This window comes from Leptonychotes weddellii, chromosome 2 (assembly GCF_054177405.1).
Source record: "Leptonychotes weddellii isolate Sample4059 chromosome 2, ASM5417740v2, whole genome shotgun sequence".
NCBI lineage: Eukaryota > Metazoa > Chordata > Mammalia > Carnivora > Phocidae > Leptonychotes > Leptonychotes weddellii.
This window is the reverse complement of record NC_138370.1, coordinates 83,536,646-83,556,426: the sequence shown is the minus strand read 5'-3', so window position 1 is coordinate 83,556,426 and position 19,781 is coordinate 83,536,646. Positions and strand designations below refer to the sequence as shown.

The following is a 19,781-nucleotide window of genomic DNA, read 5'->3' as shown; positions in this document are numbered from 1 at the left end:
AGATTCCTGTATTTTGAGAAGTTATAGCTATAGTCACCTGAATTATAGATTACTTAAATATATTAATCAGCTTATCAAGTAAGTAATCACTTTGACAAAATGTAGAAGACAAGAATATATATTAGCAATTTATCCATATTAAGGATAGGTTCCATTCAGGCCCTAAACTTTGAGTAAAAATGGATGTTCATATATGAATTATTAAAGATTTTAAACCAAATAACAAACTATCAAAGTTAGTTCAATATTTTATCATGAAAAATATACCTTCACAAGAACCTGAAAGACCAGGATGAATTTAAAGTGCCTATATGCCTCAGATGTCTGTGTTTGAATGTGTTGGCCAGAGAGGAGCAAGACCCCAGCCCCATGTCTTCAGCCCAGTCTTCTCCCATTGTTTTTTTTTTTTTATGATGTTATGTTAATCACCATACATTACATCATTAGTATTTGATGTAGTGTTTCATGATTCTCTTGAATCACAGACCTGTACCTCTGAAACTAATAATACATTATATGTTAAAAAAAAGAAGATAGTAGGAAGGGAAAAATGAAGGGGGGAAATCAGAGGGGGAGACGAACCATGAGAGACTATGGATTCTCCCATTGTCTTCTTTTTTTTTTTTTGGATATCAAAATCCGGATTTATTTTAAAAGAAATAGGTAAGAAGAATGAGTCAAAATAATGAAACCAATTTTATCAGAGATCAAGAAAAAAATCCTGTATTTATGATTAAAAATATTAAACATACTTCAACAGCACATATACTGATATTGGAATGATAGAATGTTAGCACAGCTCCTGTGCAAGAATGACACATAAAGTTGTGAGGTGTTCCATGTTTTTTCTTTTTAAAATTTTTTTCTTCTTTTTTTCTTTATTATGTTATATTAATCAATATAAATTACATCATTAGTTTTTGATGTAGTGTTCCATGATTCATTGTTTGCATATAACACCCAGTGCTCCATTCAATATGTGCCCTCTTTAATACCCATCACCAGGCTAACCCATCCCCCACCCCCCTCCCCTCTAGAACCCTCAGTTTGTTTTTCAGAGTCCATAGTCTCTCATGGTTCATCTCCCCCTCTAATTTCCACCCCTTCATTCTCCCATTGTCTTCTAATCACTGACCTCTTCTTATTTCTGGAGGAAGCTCATGCTCACAAGTGTGAACACTTCAGCTCTTACTTTCAGGCTCCATCCAAACAGCCTCTCTAAAAAGCCTCCCCTTGGGGGCCTGGGTGGCTCAGTCAGTTAAGCATCTGCCTTTGGCTCAGGTCATGATCTCAGGGTCCTGGGATTGAGTCCCGCATCATGCTCCCTGCTCAGTGTGGAGCCTGCTTCTCCCTCTCCCTCTGCCTGCCTCTCTGCCTGCCTCTCTGCCTACTTTGCTCTCTCTCTCTCTCTCTGTCGAATAAATAAATAAAATCTTAAAAAAAAGAATTTATAAAAAAAATAAATAAAAAGCCTCCCCTTGGCTATTCCTTAGACCTAATAGCATGTGCACAACAGAATCCTCCCCTAAGCAGAACAGACTCAAAGTAGAGACCTGTGTAGAAACTGGAAATATGGCTCTGGATCATTTGGGCAAGGCCTTTAAGGTCCTGAAAACCTAGAACATGGCCCAGAAAAGGAATCTGTGGGCTCTGGTTAGTCATGACTCTTTGGCTCTAAAGCCTCCTCCCAGTGATGGGTATTATGGAGGGCATTTGTTGTGATGAGCACTGGGTGTGATTTATAAGTGATGAATCACTAAATTCTACTTCTGAAACTAATATTACACCATATGTTAACTAACTGGGATTTAAATAAAAACTTGAAGAAAAAAAATAAAGACTCCTCCCAGGTCATGGCCCCTGTTGCCCTGCTATATAGATGGTAATGTTTATACTACCTATTAAATATAATCATTTTCTTATTCTATTTGCTGGCATAGCCCTAAATCCCAGCTAACATAAATAAGTGATTAGATAAATGGAACATCATCATCTTTCTAGTAAGTAATTTGCCCTCAGGAACACAAACTCATGTATTGTAGAGAACTAAACTATGCTCCATTTTAGCCATCACTATATAGGAGGAGTTGTTTTGTTTTGTTTGTTTGGTTTTTTGCTACAGGTGTAATGATGGACACATAATCTGTTGCCATAGGATTATTTGTGCCAAAGCTAAGTAAAGAGAATAGGTCTCCTTGTAGTAGAGAAACTTTGAAGTATGAGATAGGAGGGAACTATCTGGGAAGCTACTATTTTCAGCCATCTGGACAAAAATCTAAGAAAATGATGACAGTATGCGGAAGAAAGCAGAGAAGGGAGCTAGTAAGTCCCAAATAATATCCCTGGTCCTGTTAGGACCAAGCCAAGCTTCAACACAGTGCTTTTCTCTAGGGCATAGGGACCTTATAATTCATTCTCTTTGAGGTCTCAAGACCTAAATTACATGGATATTATCAAAAAGATTGTGAAAACTGCAGGAATAGCCATCAGCTTTTTGGAGAAAGTGTTCCTCTTCACTTTATCTGAGAATATCACTTATTTTACACTAATTTGAGAGCAGCTTGCTTCTTAATCCTGTGACAGATTTTTAATCTCTAACCTGCGAGTGCAGGGGATCCCTGTGAGTGCTAGAGACCATATGGTGCTTCTCTGCCATCATATGGAAAACCAGCTGGACTGCCTAAAGATTTATGATCAATTATCTATGCTCAAAGGCCATAAACCCATTGAACAATGGCTCTTTCTGAGTTTCTGTGAGAGGGAAATAACCAGCTATTGTAGAGTTGCTTTGTCAATAGAAGAAGTTATTAACTCAAATTATAAAACTTTATACTTCAAATGGGCTCTTTAGTTGTTAATGAAATTAATAAGTGTTTTGACAGAAGTTTTAGTCTTCTAATAATAAACCTATCCACAGACACAAACGTGCACAGAAAATATACTCACACCCACATACACAAACACTATCAAACTTGCCAGTATGATTTCAATAAACAGTGCCCTGGGACTTTTATATGAAAATCATGACTTTTTAATTGTTTTCCTCCTATATTTTCATGGATTATGTTATTCTAAGAGGGGCAAGCTTTGAAAATATTTCATGAATCTCTAATTCCCATTTGTGAGTCTTGTATTAGCCAATCATCTATCACCCTTTCTAATTTGGGGGCTAACTGCTTTGGGGAAAGTACTGCATTCTTCTCAGGTTCTCCTTAATGTAAAAATTATTCCATTTATTGGGAATTTTTTTGCATGTTCACTGTGTCTATTGGCATGTGCACATGTTTTATATCCACCTTGTTCAGGAGGAATTTGAGAAAGAATCTCTATAAACTACTTTTACTAGTTTGAGTAGATTCTTATTTATTAGTACTTAATTTCCAATATTGGTATGTTAGAAGAGAGATGTCCCTTTACTAGAAAAATGGAATATAGTTATTTCCAACTCAGTTGCCCAGAAGAAAAGAACATAGAATGATGGAAAGACTTAAAAAAAAAAAAAAAAAAAAACTGAGACTGATTAGAAATGGGGTCATTAATTTCTCTAATCCAATTTCTTTAAGGTAAAAATCTGAAATTAAGAAAAATTATATTACATTGTATCAAAAGTCACATTTGAATTATTTACCTCCAGAAGTTTTGTCTATTAGCATGAATTCTGCTATAAGCTATATTCATGTATCTGATATTATTATCATGAATTTATGACAGTCATTTAATACAGTAATGTGAATGAATATATTACATAAGCCCCAGGTGATTGTTTTTATATTGTAAATAAAATTTTGCTTTTTAACTTTTTATAATGAATCTGTACAAGAATCTTTAATTATGATTAATTGTAAAAGTACAAATGAATTACAAAATGGATGAGCTTTTTTTTAACAAAATCTCAATCAAAAATTATTTATGCTCTGCCGACTATCAAAACAGGAATCATATTAATGCTCTCACTTTATTTATCTTTATTTGGTTTTTATATACACGTCTCCATACCACTATAAAGAAAATCAAAAGCTATATTATGAGTAATTTAAAAATCTATTTACTGTCAAAACAAAAATCAATAAACTTGAATCTTGACAATTTCATTTTTTAATTAATAGAAGTTTTTGGTACACATTTGGTACACATCCCAAGGTACACATTCTGAGATTATAAAATTATATTCAATATGTATTATATTCACACACTTCTTATTAGATTGTCATTAATATCCAAAAAATCAAAGACAGCCAAAGCAAATATTATTTTCATTAAATTAGTTTATAAAATTATTAAATTCAGTAGGAGTAGCTACTTGTTTTCTATAAGATGCAAAAATAGTGAGATAATAGAATTTTCTAAAATATGCACACTGATGTTAAACATTATTACTAATATTAATATTATCAAGTTCATAAAAGCATTCAGAAATTCAATGAGTTTTTTTAATAAAATTACTTAACATTCTTTTTTTAATTACTTAACATTCTTAAAGATTAGTTTTCCAGTGTTTTTCAGCTTTACATAAGGAAAACATTTGTTTCTAAAAATTTACATTGGGCATGGATTTGACTCAGAAAAAAACTGACACAAAATTGCAGAAGTTCCCCCCCCCAGTGCCATATGATTTATTTGTTCTCTTATTTTTTGTGGATTGTTACATTGGGGCACATCGTTAAGTCAGAAAGAGAAGAAAAATGTAAATAAAATTTTCAGAAAATTACTGATAGAATTATTAATCTGTAAGGACACATATGCTCTTTATCAAGTCTCTGAGCTTCCCTAACTACATCTGTTACTACAAAAAGAACCCCTTGGCTGTAGAAAGTCTACACCATGTGGAATCATAACGGTAGAATTCTTCTCTCAGAAGACATATGGTCAGTGTGACAAAATAAATTTAGTGAGTAAATAGTAAACTTGTTCTCTAGACAAAATTTATCATAATATACCAACGTGTACACGATAATACCATATGCAAGTGGGAATCGTGAACATAGATTAAGGTCTGTAAAATATTTTGAAATTTTCTCCTTTTGGAATTAATCATTATTTAGACCTTATTTAATTAGAACATGTAATTTCTATTAGCTTTTAAATGTTAGAGTACTAAAACTATTTTATGTATGCTTGTAAGCCTTAACTCAGAAAAGCTTTAGTGTTCATTCTCACTGCTCTTCAGTCTTTTGCCTTTATTGCCACTGCTAAATCAATGAAACATTTTAAAAAATTAATTCAGACTTTGGGACATAGCAATGTTATAAAAATAATGCCTAAAATTATGATTAAGGATGTCCATTTTTAAAACTCCAAAATATAATTAGGAAAGATGAAGATAATATCTGAAGCTCATATCTGTTTGCACTGCCTCAGTAAAATCAGACATAATGAGCTCCCTGTAGTCATTAAAAAATATGAAAGGTGATTTAATTGTTTTGGGGGCTCCCAACCTGATGTTTATCCCAGAACTGCAGCTCACACAAAGCATATTTATCATGTACCATAACAAGTGAACCTATAAAATCCATAGAGCAAAGTGTTATAAATCACCAGGCAGTAAATAGTCACTGGACCTCTGGACTTTCAGAATTCCCACTTCTTCAATGAAGCAATATGGACTCTGTAATAATGGTAGAAGAAAATTTTAATGATCTAGAATAGAGATGACAAACTGGTGGATTAAGGGGGTAAATATTTACTGGACTTGTGGGGCTTAAAAAATTCTCATTTCTTTAATGAAGCAAATGAATTTTTTATATGGTTAAAAAATACATAAGGATGATCTATCAAAGAGGTTGCACACCAGTGACCTGAGGGATTTAACTTAAGAATGTGTTTCGTTTTCATTGAATTAATAGGTAAGCAATGTTGATTCCAAATTTAACTCTGTTATCAACATTCAAAAATCTCTGATTTTCCTATAAAAATCCATTTTCTAATTTACATTAAAACTGAGAGAATCAGGTAGTATGGTCCTTCATTAACACAGTGACAATCCATTAAATCTGTGTAGCAGCTATATATTAGGGTGACCGTTTTACCTTTAATCAGGATTTGAACCGCTCCTCTGAGTCATGAAGGTTAGATTTGACATGCAACTGCCTGAAAGCCTTCCCTGACAATCCACCCACTTGGCTTAATACCTATCCTGTTTCTCTGCACTATATTCATGGCAATTATCACTATTGGAAATTTCTTCTTTGTTTACTTCCTAATGATTAGTCAAACTTTTTTGGAATGTAAATAACCCAAGTTTAGGGATGTTGGCTAATTGCTTAGCTCTTGCCCAGGACCTAGAATACAGACTGGTGTACAAAGGAGTCTATATAATATTTATTAAATAAATGCCAGGTGCCTATCTGTTGTTATTTATTTGCACAATGCTTCTGTTGTTTTGCTCAGATTAAATAAAAAATATCAAATTCTTCTTGTAGCTAAAACTCCATCACAAGCAGGAAATACAAGATTAACAAAGAAGACCATATCTTATTTATATTTTACTTGTTTCATATTTTCTTATCTTCTTTTTGGGAATATTTTCAATATTATATTTGTTTAAAGTGAAAAATTATACCGCTGCTTTTAATGTGATCTTTCCATTTCTTGTTGATTTGTAAAAATCTGTTTATCATATATTAGTCTTTAGAAAAAATACTGTGTATTCAATGGATTTTCACAATCTTTAAACAGCACTATTTAAATTCATTATAACTTTATCACGCTGGTTCATATTCATTATTCTAACCTACAACTTTCTTTTTCAGAGTATCATCTCTTTATCTTGTTAATTTCTCCAAATGAACTCAAAAATGACTGCCAGAACTGCAATACATATATTCATTTATTGGAGACAACTTGTTCTGTTCATTTTATCATCTCTACTACTTCATATTATTATATTAGTTTCATCAAATAAATTATACATTGGTTGATAAATGTTACTAATTTTGTTTTATATATTCATTGCCAAATACTTTTAATAGATTTATGCTAATTCCTTTGTATTTCTCTCATTCATGTAACTATTAAATAATAGCATCTCTTGCTTTTCAAAAAATTATGCTATTCCAGAATTCAAGTATAATGTTAACTGTTGATCTAAAGTAGTATCCATCCTCATTTTAGGAAAATATCTTTCCCTTCTTAATCTTTTTTTGTGACTGTTGTAAGAAAGTGCTTAAATAAATTTTTCCAAGGTTAGACCTCTATACTTATTTATATAAAATAAAATAGACATGGAGACAAAGAGGTGTATGCATGGCATATTTTATGTAGGATGATTAAACATAAGAAATCATGTTATTATATTAAAACATCTAGTTTCAGTATATTATTGACTTTTTCTCCAAAACCAAGGTACATGAGCATAATTGAAATGAATCTACACAACAAATTATTTGATATATTGAAAAAAATCTGCAAATGATCTCAAAAGTGTGTTTCTTTCTTGTGTTTTCTATTTTTAATTATGAATAATGTACCAAATAAAAAATGGATAATAATCCAATTTTAATTTTTAGTTCTGGCCAAGGTGGAATTTCACTCAGGATCTCATTATTACAACTAAAATATCTGGTTATAACACAATCATAAGAAGTTTAACACAAACCCTGGATTGAAACAAGCATAAGATGATTCTGAAAGGTGAAAAGAAGTAAACTGCCTAGAGACTTCAGGACTTGAGGAACAACACAGCAGTGAGTTCCTTGGGTTTCCTTATTGCTTCCCATATAGCCTGAAAAGGTGCTCCAGAAACCTCCAACCTGGAACCGCCAACACGCACAGATAAAAGCTTTAAGGAAAGCCTGTTTGCCTGGGCAAAGGTCTGGGAAAAGGGTGGTCTGGCAATACTCCACCTCAGCCAAATATCAGTGGGAACCCTTCACACCACCCTGTACCACACCCATGATTTTAATGGTCAGGGAGCAGGGAAAACTGATCTTTCATCCCCCTCCTAGTGGAAGCAGGTACTGCTCTAGTTATTCCACCAGGCTAATGTCGTAAGTGTCTAATGGCAAGGTAAGTCTTGACTTACACCTTGCAGCAAAAACCATGACAGTATAGTTTGAGGTGGGTCTAGACATCATTATGCTTCATTGCCCCACCCTTACTCCAAGTGTCAGTGGGGCCTAGGGAGGAGTGGAACCTCTACCCTACCCTGCATTAATGAGACTACATGAGGCATTGTGAATTGAGACTCGGCAATACTCTACTTTCTCCTTACCCTGTTGACAACAGGACCCAACTGGGAACCTAGGAACCTGAATTTTGACATATACCCATCAGTAATGAGACTGAATAAGGTAGGTGGTAGGAAGCAGGGTGAACGGGCACTCTGATACCCTTCACTGCCTCCAGTGTCAGTTGGCCCCAGTAGGACTCTATAAATAAATCAATGTAGAATTTAAAAAAATGTTCAAGTGCTCCCAGGAAAACAAGAAAAAATACACAAAGGGACAAGACACTAAGAAAACAAACAAAAAACAAATAATGAAAGGAAATATTAGAGCCATAAAATATCAATAATTACCTTAAATGTAAATGGTGTAAATACACCAGTTGAAAGAGATTGGCAGAATGGACTTTTAAAAATAGAGCTAACTGCATACTGTTTACCAGAAATCCATTGCAAAGTCAATGACAAAGGTAAAATGTAAGTAAAAATACAGGGAAAGAAATATCATGCAAACATTTTTTTTAAAAAAAGCAGGAATGACTATATTAGATAAAATAAACTTCAGAACAAAGATAATTCTTAGAGATGAAGAGGAATATTACTTAATAATATTAATATTAATCTACCTAAAAGACATAATGAATCTAAATGTTTATGCCCCAAACAATAGAGATTTATTTTTTATTATTATGTTCTGTTAGCCAGAGCTTTAGAATATATAAAGCAAAAATTGGTACAGGAGAAAGGAGAAATAAATAAATGTGTGATAATAGTTGGTGATTTTAATACCCATTCAGCAATTGATAAAACGATTAGAGAATCAGCAAAGATATAGGAAAACTCAATAATACAGTCAACTAACGCAAACTAATTAATATAGGTAAATATCCAACAACAGCAGATTGCATTTGTTTTTTTTTTAGCACCCATGGAATATTCACCATGATAGGCCATATCCCAGGCCAAAAAACAAACCTCAACAAGTTTAAAATAAGTGAAATCACACAGAGTGTGTTATCTAATATGCCAAAATCAAACTAAAATCAATAAGAGAAAGATGACAGGAAAGCCTCTGTATATGCGACAATTAAGCAGTATACTCCCAGAAAATCCATAGGACAAAGATGAAATCTAAAAAAAAAAGTTAAAAATACATAAAAGCATAGAACTAAGTAAAAATGAAAATAAAATATCAAAGTGTGCAGAATATAGCTAAAATAGTCCTAAGAAGGGAATATATATCACTAAGTGTTTACATTAGAAAAGAGGAAAGATCTCAAATTGAAAATCTAAGTCTTGGGGTGCATGGGTGGCTCAGTCAGTTAAGCGTCTGACTCTTGATTTCAGCTCAGGTCATGATCTCAGGGTTGTGAAATCAAGCCCCATTTGGGCTCTGCGTTGGGCATGGAGCCTGCTTAAGATTCTCTCTCTCCCTCTCCCTCTGCCCCTCTTCACCCCCCCTTCCTAAAAAAAAGAGAAAGAAGAAGAAAGAAAGAAAGAAAGAAAGAAAGAAAGAAAGAAAGAAAGAAAGAAAAGAAAAGAAAGAAAGAAAAGAAAAGAAAATCTAAGTTTCTCCCTCAAGAACCAAGGAAAAAAAGAAAAATAAACCCAAAGCAAGCAGAAAGAAAGAAATAATAAAGATGAGAACAGAAATCAATGAACTTGAAAACAGAAAAACAATAGGAAAAACAATCATTGAAACAGAGCTGATTCTTTAAAAAAAAAATGATAAGCCTCTAGTAAGATTAATAATGATTAAAAGATAGAAGACTACTAAATTCAACCAAGATGAAATGAACCATCTGAATAGTCCTATAAAGTTAAAGAAATTAAACACATTGTTAACAAGAACCCAAAAATAAATCTCCATGCTCTTATGCTTTTTTTTTGAAGAATATCACCAAATATTTAAAGTAAATTAACACCACTTTTACAAAATATATTACATAAAATAAAGGAAGAAATACTTTCCAATTCATTTTATAAGGCCAGTCTTACCTATACCAAACCAAAGAACTGGAAAAAAAAATTATTATAGACCCAAATCTTCCATCATCTTACATGCAAAAATCCTCAAGATAATATCTGCAAATTTAATACAGTTATATATAAAAAGAATTTTAAGTCCCATGTCCCAATGATACCTTTTCTAGGTATGCAAGTTTGGTCCAACATTCAAAGATAAATCAATGAATCCACTATAATACTAATCTGCAAATAAAAATTTTATGATCATATTAACTGACACAGTAAAAGCATTTTTAAAAGTCCAATATCTGATTGATAAAATTTTTCAGTAAACTAGAAATATCATTAGAAAATGATAAAGAAAACCTATAACAAACAAAAAAGTTACAGCTAGTATCTTTTTTAATGGTGAAGGACTTTTTCCCTAAGATCAGGAACAAGGCAAAAATTTCTGCTCTCACAAAACTATTCAACATAGTTCAACATTTCTTGCCATTGCATATGGCAAGGAAAGGAAATAAAAAGGAGATAAATTGGAAAGGAAGAAATAAAACTTTATTTTTGCAGATGGCATGATTATCTACATAGAAAATCTCAAGGAAGCTACAATAAACAAACTCCTAGAATAAATGAGTTTGGCAAGATAGCAGGATAAAAGATCACAACAAACAATTATATGTCTGTATACTAACAGCAAACATGTGAAAACTAAAATTAAAAACACAACACCATTCAAAGTACAGGCCTTTCACCTCTTTGGTTAAATTTATTTCTAAGCATTTTATTTTAATTTTTTGTGTGTGTGTGCAATTGTAAAATGATGTGTGTGTGTGTGTGTGTGTTTTAATTTCTCTTTCTGAAACTTTGTTGTTAGTGCACAGAAATGCTACTAATTTGTGGGTAGTAATTTTTTAACCTGCCACCTTTCTAAATTGTTTTTTACTTCTAGTGGCTTTTTGGTGGAATCTTTAAGACTTCCTTTGTATAGTATCATGTTGTCTGCAAATAGTGACAATTTAACTTCTTCTTTACCAATATGGACGTCTCAATTTTTTTGGCTGATTGCTGTGGCTAGGACTTCTAGTACTATGTTGAATACAAGTGGTGAGAGTGGACATCCTTATCTTGTTCCTGACCTTAAAAAGAAAGCTCTCACTTTTTCCTCATTGAGGATGATGTTAGCTGTGGGTTTTTCATGTATGGCCTTTATTATATTGAGGTACGTTCCCTCTAACCCCATTTGTTGAGACTTTTATCATGAATGGATGTTGTACATTGTCAAGTGCTTTTTCTTCACCTATTGCTGATGTGTATGATGTTAACTGATTTGTAAATATTGAACCATCCTTGTATTCTAGGTATAAATCCCACCTGATTGTAGTGAGTGATATTTTTAATGTATTGTTGTATGTGGTTTGCTAATATTTTGTTGAGGATTTTTACATCTATGTTCATCAGGAATATGGGCCTATAGTTTTCTTTATTTGTTGTGCCTTTGTCTGGTTTCTGTATCAGTGAATTTGGTCTCATAGAATGTATTTGGAAGCTTTCCTTCCTTTTCTAATTTTTGGAATAGTTTGAGGGGAATAGGTATTAGCTCATCTTTAAATATCTGGTGGAATTCACTTGTGAATCTATCTGGTCCTGGATTTTTATATTTTGGTAGTTTTTTTTTTATTACTGATTCAATTTTGTTACTTGTAATTGGTCTGTTCAGATTTTCTATTTCTTCTTAGTTCAGTTTTGGAAGACTGTATATTTCTAGGAATTCATCTTTTTCTTCTAGGTTGTCCAGTTTTTTGGCATATAATTTTTGATACTATTTTCTTATAATCCTTTGTACTTCTGTGATATTGGTTGTTATTTCTCCTCTCTCATTCTTGATTTTACTTGAGTACTTTCTCTTTTTTCTTGATGAGTCTGGCTAAGAGTTTTCAATTTTGTTTATCTTTTCAAAGAACATGCTCTTGGTTTCATTTTTTTTTTCTATTCTTTTGTAGTCATTACATCATTTATTTCTGCCCTGATCTTTATTTCCTTTCTTCCACTCACCTTGACTTTGTTCATTCATTTTTAATTCCTTTAGCCATAAGGTCAGATTGTTTATATGAGGTTTTTTTCTTATTTCTTGAGGTAGGCCAGTATTGCTATATACTTCCCTCTTAGAACTGCTTTTGGTGTATCCCAGAGATTTTGGACCATTGTGTTTTCATTTTCATTTGTCTTCATGCATTTTTCTTAATTTCTTTTTTGATTGCTTCATGGAGCCATTTATATTTTAGCCTCCAAGTGGTTGTGTTTTTTTCCAATGGTTTCCTTGTGATTTATTTCTAGTTCCATACCATTGTGATCAGAAAAGATGCATGGTATGATTTCAGTCTTCTTAAATTTATTGAGGCTTGTTTTATGGCCTAATATATGATCTATTCTGGAGCATGTCCTATGTGCACTTCAAAAATGTATATTCTGTTGTTTTTGGATAGAATGTTCTGTATATATGTTATGTCCATCTGGTCTAATGTGTCATTCAAAGATATTGTTTTGTTATTGATTTTCTGTCTGGATGATCTATCCATTGATGTAAGGTGAGTATTAAAGTACCCTACTATTATTATATTACCATCAATTTCTCTTGTTACATCCATTAATATTTCCTTTACATATTTTGGTGCTCCAAATTTAGGTGCATAGATATTTACAAGTGTTATTTCCTTTTGTTCTATTGATACTGTTATCATTATGTAACGTCCTTTTTTGATTCAACGCAATCCTTATCAAAATTCCAATAGCATTTTTCACAAAACTAGAACAAATAGTATTAAAATTTGTATGGAACCATGGAAGACCTCAAACCATCAAAGCAATCCTGAGAAAGAAGAACAAAGCTGGAGGTAATGCAATTTCTGATTTCAAGATATACTACAAAACCATAGTTATCAAAACAGCATTCCATGTTCATGAATTTTAAGAACAAATATTGTTAAAATATTGTTAAAATATTGTCTATACTACACAAAGCAATCTACACATTCAGTGTAATCCCTATCAAAATACCCACAGCATTTTTTCACAGAGCTAGAACAAACAATCCTAAAATTTATTTGGAAGCACAGAAGACCTTGAAATAGCCAAAGAAATCTTGTAAAAGAAAAGCAAACCTGGAGACATCACAATTCCGGACTTGAAGTTATATTACAAAGCTATAGTAATCAAAACAATATGCCCCTGGCACAAAAATAGACATACAGATCCATAGAACAGAATAGAAAACCCAGAGGGGAAGCCACACTTATATGGTCAATAAATCTTTGACAAAGCAGGAAAGAATATCCAATGAGAAAAAAAAAGAACAAATGGTGTTGAGAAAACTGGACAGCAACATGCAAAAGAATGAAACTGGACCACTTTCCTACACCAAATACAAAAATAATTTCAAAATGGATGAAAGACCTAAATGTGAGACTTGAAACCATAAAAATTCTAGGGGAGTACATAGGCAGTAACCTCTCTGACATCAGCTATAGCAATTTCCTTCTAGCTATGTCTCCTGAGGCAAGGGAAACAAAGCAAAAATAAACTGCTGGACTACATCAAAACCAAAAGCTTCTTTACAACAAAGGAAACAATCAGCAAAACTAAAAGGCAAGCTACAGGATGAGAGAAGATATAGCAAATGACATATCTGATAAAGGGTTAGTATACAAAATTATAAAGAACTTATAAAACTCAACACACACACAAAAAATGGATAATCCAATTTAAAAATGGGCAGAAGACATGAATAGACATTTTTCCAAAGCATACATATGGATGACCAACAGACATATGAAAAGAAGCTCAACATCACTCATCCTCAATCACTCATCCTCAGGGAAATACAAATCAAAACTACACTAAGATAACACCTTATAGTTATCACAATAGCTAAAATCAACACCACAATAAATAAAAGGTGTTTGCAAGGATGTGGGGGAAAAGGAACCCTCTTGTACTGTTGATGGGAATGCAAACTGGTATAGCAACTGTGGAAAATAGTATGGAGGTTCCTCAAAAAATCAAAAATAGAACTACTCTTCAATCCAGCAATTGTACTACTTGGTATTTTCCCAAAGAATATAAAAATATAAATTCAAAAGGATACATGCATCCCGATGTTTATAGCAGTATTACCTACAATAACCAAATTATGGAAACAGGCCAAGTGCCCATCGACTGATGAATGGATAAAGAAGAGGTGACATATACAATGGAATATTACTCATTATAAAAAAGAATGTTATCTTTCCATTTGCAAAGAACATGGATGAAGCAAGAGTATTATGCTAAGTGAAATAAATCAGGAGAAAGACAAATACTGAAGGATTTCACTCATATGTGGAATTTCAGGAACAAAATAAATGAGCAGAAGGAGGAAAAAAAAGAGAGCAAGGCAAATCAAGAAATAGACTATTAACTATAGAGAATAAACTGATGGTTCCCAGGAGGGATGGGTGAAATAGGTGATGGGGATTAAGGAATGTACTTGTGATGAGGATCTGTTGTTGCATGGAAGTGTTGAATCACTATATTGTACACCTGAAACTAATATTACATTGTATGTTAACTAATTTGAATTTAAATAAAAACTTAAAAAATAAAATAAACAATATAGGACTGGCACAAAAACAGACATATAGAACAATAGAACAGAATAGAGAATAGAGACTCAAGAAATAAACCCACATTTACATGGTCAATTAACCTATGACAAAGGAGGCAAGAATATACAATGGGGAAAAGGCAGTCTTTTCAACAATGGTGCTGACAAATCAGACAGCTACATGTAAAATAATAAAACTGGACTGTTTTTCTAACATCATACACAAAAATAAACTCAAAATGGATTAAAAACCTAAATGTGAGATCTGAAACCATAAAAACCCTAGAAGAGAAAACAGGTAGTAATTTCTCTGACATTGGCAATAGCAGTATTTTTCTAGATCTGTCTCCTAACGCAAGAGAAACAAAAGCAAAAATAAACTATTGGGACTGCATCAAAATAGAAAACATTTGCACAGCAAGAAAAACTATCAAAAAACAAAAAGACAACCTATTGAACAGGAGAAGACATCGCAAATGATATATCTGATAAGGGCTTAATATCCAAAGTATATAAAGAACTCATACAATGCAGTACCAAAACAAACAATACAATTAAAAAATGTGCAGAGGACCTGAATAGACATTTTTTCCAAAGACATAGAGATGGCCAACAGATACATGAAAAGATGTTCAATCAACATCACTTGCCAGGGAAATGCAATTCAAAACCACAGAGAAGGGTGCCTAGGTGGTCCAGTTGGTTGAGCATCCGACTCCTGGTTTCAGCTGGGGTCATGGTCTTGGGGTTGTGGGTTCGAGCCCTGCATCAGATTCTGTGCTCAGCAGGAAGTCTGCTTGGGATTCTCTCCCTCTGCCCCTCCCCTGCTTGCTCTCTCTCTCTCTGTCAAATAAATAATCAATCTTAAAAAAAAAAAAACACAGTGAGATACCACCTCACACCTGTTATGGCTAAAATCAAGAAGACAAGAAACAAATGTTGGTTGGCATGGAGGTAGAGAAAAAGGAACCCTTACGCTCTGTTGGCAGGAATGTAAATTGGTACAGCCACTGTGGAAAACAGTATGGAGATTATTCAAAAAAATTAAAATAGAAATCCCATATGATCCAATAATTACCCTTTTAGATATTTATTCAGGGAAAACACGGAAATGATATATGCGTCCCTATGTTTAATGCAGCATAATTTACAATAGTCAAGACATGGAAGTAACCTGTGTCCACCAATAGACAAATGGATGAAGAAAAGTGGTATGTATGTAAGTGTATGTGTGTGTGCACACATGGGATACTACATACTCATTAAAAATGATGATATGGTGTCATTTGAGAAAATATGGAGGGACCTAGAAGGTATTATGCTAAGTGAAATATATCAGACTTTGAAACACAAATACCATATGATTCCGTTCATAAATGGAATCTAAAACACGAATAAACAAAAAGAAGAATCAAACTATAAATACAGAGAACTGATGGTTGCCAGAGGGTAGAGGGGTGAGGAGTTGGGCAAAAGGGGTGAAGAGGAGAGGAAGATACAGACCTCGAGTATGGAATGAGAAAGTCATAGGAATAAAAAGCAGAGCATAAGGAATACAGTCAGTGATATGGTAATGACAGTGATATAACAGCACAGATGGCAGCTATGCTTGGTGGACGTAGCTTAATGTATAAACTTGTCAGATCACTAAGTTGTATATCTGAAACTAATGTAACATTGCATGTCAACTATACTCAAATAAAACAAAAATTCTAAACTATAATGAATGGTGATAAAATAAATTTTAAAAGACCCAGTAAATTGAAAATCATGTCATGTTCACATATTGGAAGACTCAACATAGTGAAAATGCCAATTTTCCTCAAATTAATACACAGAATTAATGCAATTTCTACTAAAAAAATAAGGAAAGATTTTGGTAAACACATATAAGCTTATTCTAAAATTTATATAGAAAGTACAGGTCCTAGAACAACTAAAACTGTCTTGGAAAATAAGAAAGAGGGAGGAAGTACTCTGTCTAATATTAAGTCCTACTATATAGCTATAGTAATCAATGGTCTTGGTGTAACACTAGACACATAGATCAGTGGAACAGAGTAGAGAACCCCAAAGTAGACCATACTAATATTCCTAATTAATTTTTTACAAAGGTGCAAAAACAATTTAATGAAGGAAAGTATTTTTAACAAATGGTGTTAGAGCTAGAACTACTGGAAATCCATAGGTAAAACAATAACAACAACAACAAAAAGACAAGAACATCAACCTAAGTTTCACACCCTATAAAAATATTAACTCAACTTGGATCATAGACAATATAAAATGTAAAACTATAAAAACATGTAGAAAAAAGACATTGGAGAAAACTGAGATCTATGGCTAGACAATGTTCTTAGATGTCATACCAAAAGCATGTCCCATAAATATAAATACTGATAAATTGCACCTCAACAAATTAAAAATTTTTTACTCTACAAAAACTCATTGAAGAAGATGAAAAGATAAGCTATAGTCTGGGAGAAACTATAAACCCCATAGCCAACAGAGAACTTGTATCTGGAATATATAAATAACTTTTCAAGCTCAATTTAAAAAAAAAAATCCAGTTCGGAAATGGATAAAAATCATGAGCAGATATTTCACTGAAAAGTATATACAGATGGCATATAAGGACATGAAAAGGTGTTCAGTATATTTAGCCATTAGAGAAAACAAATTAAAACCACAAGGAGATATCACTATACAGCTATCAGAATGGCTAAAATAAAAAATAGTGAAAACTCAAATGCTAGTGAGGATGCATAAAATGGATGGATATCTCATACATTGCTGGTGAGAATGAAACACAATACATCTGCTGACAGTTTCTTACAAAACTAAAGTTGCACTTACATATGGACCAACAACTGCACTCTGGGACATTATCCCAGAAAAATAAGAATTTATATTCACAAAAAAATCTGTACACAAAGGTTCATAGAAACTGTTTTCATAATAACCCCAAACTTGAAACAATTCAAATGGCTTCCAATTGGCTAATGGTTGGACAAACAGTGGCATATCCACAGTTGTAGTACTCAGCAAAAGAATACTACTTAATAATAGAAAGGAACAAGCTACTGATAGATGGAGCATGTGGGATGGATCTCAGTAGAATTGTAATAAGGGAAAAGCCAACCCCAAAGGTCACAAGCTGTTTTATTCCATGTATGTAAAATTCTTGAAATGACAAAATTATACAAAAGGAGAATAGTTTAGTGGTTGCCAGGTTTTGTAGGGGACATAGAGGAAGGTTGCTGTGGCTATAAAGGAGGGCACAAGGGATCCTTGTGGTGGAAGTATGTTGTATCTTGACTGTGGTGGTGGTCACACAAATTTACAGATGTGATAATATTGCATAGAACTAAATACATATGCATACATGTGTCCTCCCACACACACACACACACACAAAAAAAAAATCACTGTAGTAAAATTGGAGGAATCTACATAATGTCCAGGGATTGTATCAATTCAATTTTATGGTTGGGATATTATAGTAGAGTTATTTAAAATGTTACTGTTGGGATTAATTGGGTGAAGGGTACACAGGATATCTCTATATTATTTCTCTCAGTTGTATGTGAATCTGCAATAATTTCAAAATAAAAATGTTAAAAATACATCCAATCCCTGGAAGAACCCTTGTCTCAGTGTAAGAATTCAAATGTCTTTGCTAAATTACTAAATAAATTGATACTTTTTATCTTCTCTTTTTCTTTCTTTTCTCTTTTTTCTTTTTCTTTTAGAAAGAATGTGCGAGCGAGAGAGAAGGAAGGAGAGGGGAGGGGCAAAGGGAGAGAGAGAATCATAAGCAGACTCTACACTGAGTGGGGAGCCCTATTCAGGGCTTGATCTCACACTCTGAGATCATAACCTGAGCAGAAATCAAGAGTCGGACACTTACTTATCCAACTGAGCCAATGAGGCACCCCTCTTCTATTTCTTCATTAAAATAAGTCTAAATCTAAAAAGAATTCTTGTATATGTTATTTTGATGGATGACAAGAACAATTTTGTATGGCCCAGTTTTTTGGTAAAACTTTATTTCCCTGTCCTCTATGGTTTCATCTACCATAGTTGCACATGGTCCTGGTAAGGTCTCCTTATTTTTCCCCAACATTCCCTGCTTCATTATAGTCTGTCTAGGAGGCTAATCTCTGAAAGAATGTTTACAATTAGAATCTTTAAATCATCTCTCCACAAGATTAAAGCAGAAATAATCTAATTAAGACCTGCATCCCTATTTACCTCAGCCAAAATAAGAAGTCAAGACTCACAAACTATCCCTCATACCTAATTCTTTCACAATCTGACTTTCCTCTCTGACCTCAGGAACGCTTTTACTGTGCTCTTGAGAACTCACTACTGATAATCAGAAAAATCCCCTATATAATAATCCCCACTATGAGTGTTCTCTCCACCTTCTCACCCAAAGCAGGCTGATTGATGAACATGATCCCACTGTACAGAGATTAGGATCCATAAATGCAACTCTCTCAAGTGTGTATGTGTGGAAGCTTGTGTGTATGGGGTGGGTGCTCTTCCCCAAACTCTATTACCATAAATCTGGAGGTAAGAGTGTATATTCTCCAGGCTCCTCATTGCCATTTGCATACATTTTGTTCTCCATGCCCCTTAAAGTCTCCAACTTTCTGGAATTATAGGTCACTTCTGTATACTATTTGAAGATTTTATCATCTAAATGCACCACCTTCTCTTAAATAATTTGTTATGATTTCAGTCGACATACCAGATCCTTGGAGTATCCTAGTCTTCTATTACTTTGACTTCTTTTCCTGTATTTCATCTCACCTATTCAAATTTATGATGAAATATGAAAAACATATTTCTAGGTAGTGCACCCCCTCCATTATCTCTATTTAAACACTCCACTCTGTACCACAGCCATATACCTGTTGAATATTCTCCCTCTGATATCCCCATTCTCATAACTTTTCAAATATAATGGGACCTGCAATTTATTAAAAATTTTCATTTTTCATCCTC

At 33.2% G+C, this 19,781-nt stretch overlaps 1 pseudogene; it reads left to right on the top strand.

Moving 5' to 3' along the window:
• Nucleotides 1–748: 748 nt before the first annotated feature.
• LOC115940375 (U6 spliceosomal RNA) lies at nucleotides 749–847 on the top strand (annotated as a pseudogene).
• Nucleotides 848–19,781: the final 18,934 nt, after the last annotated feature.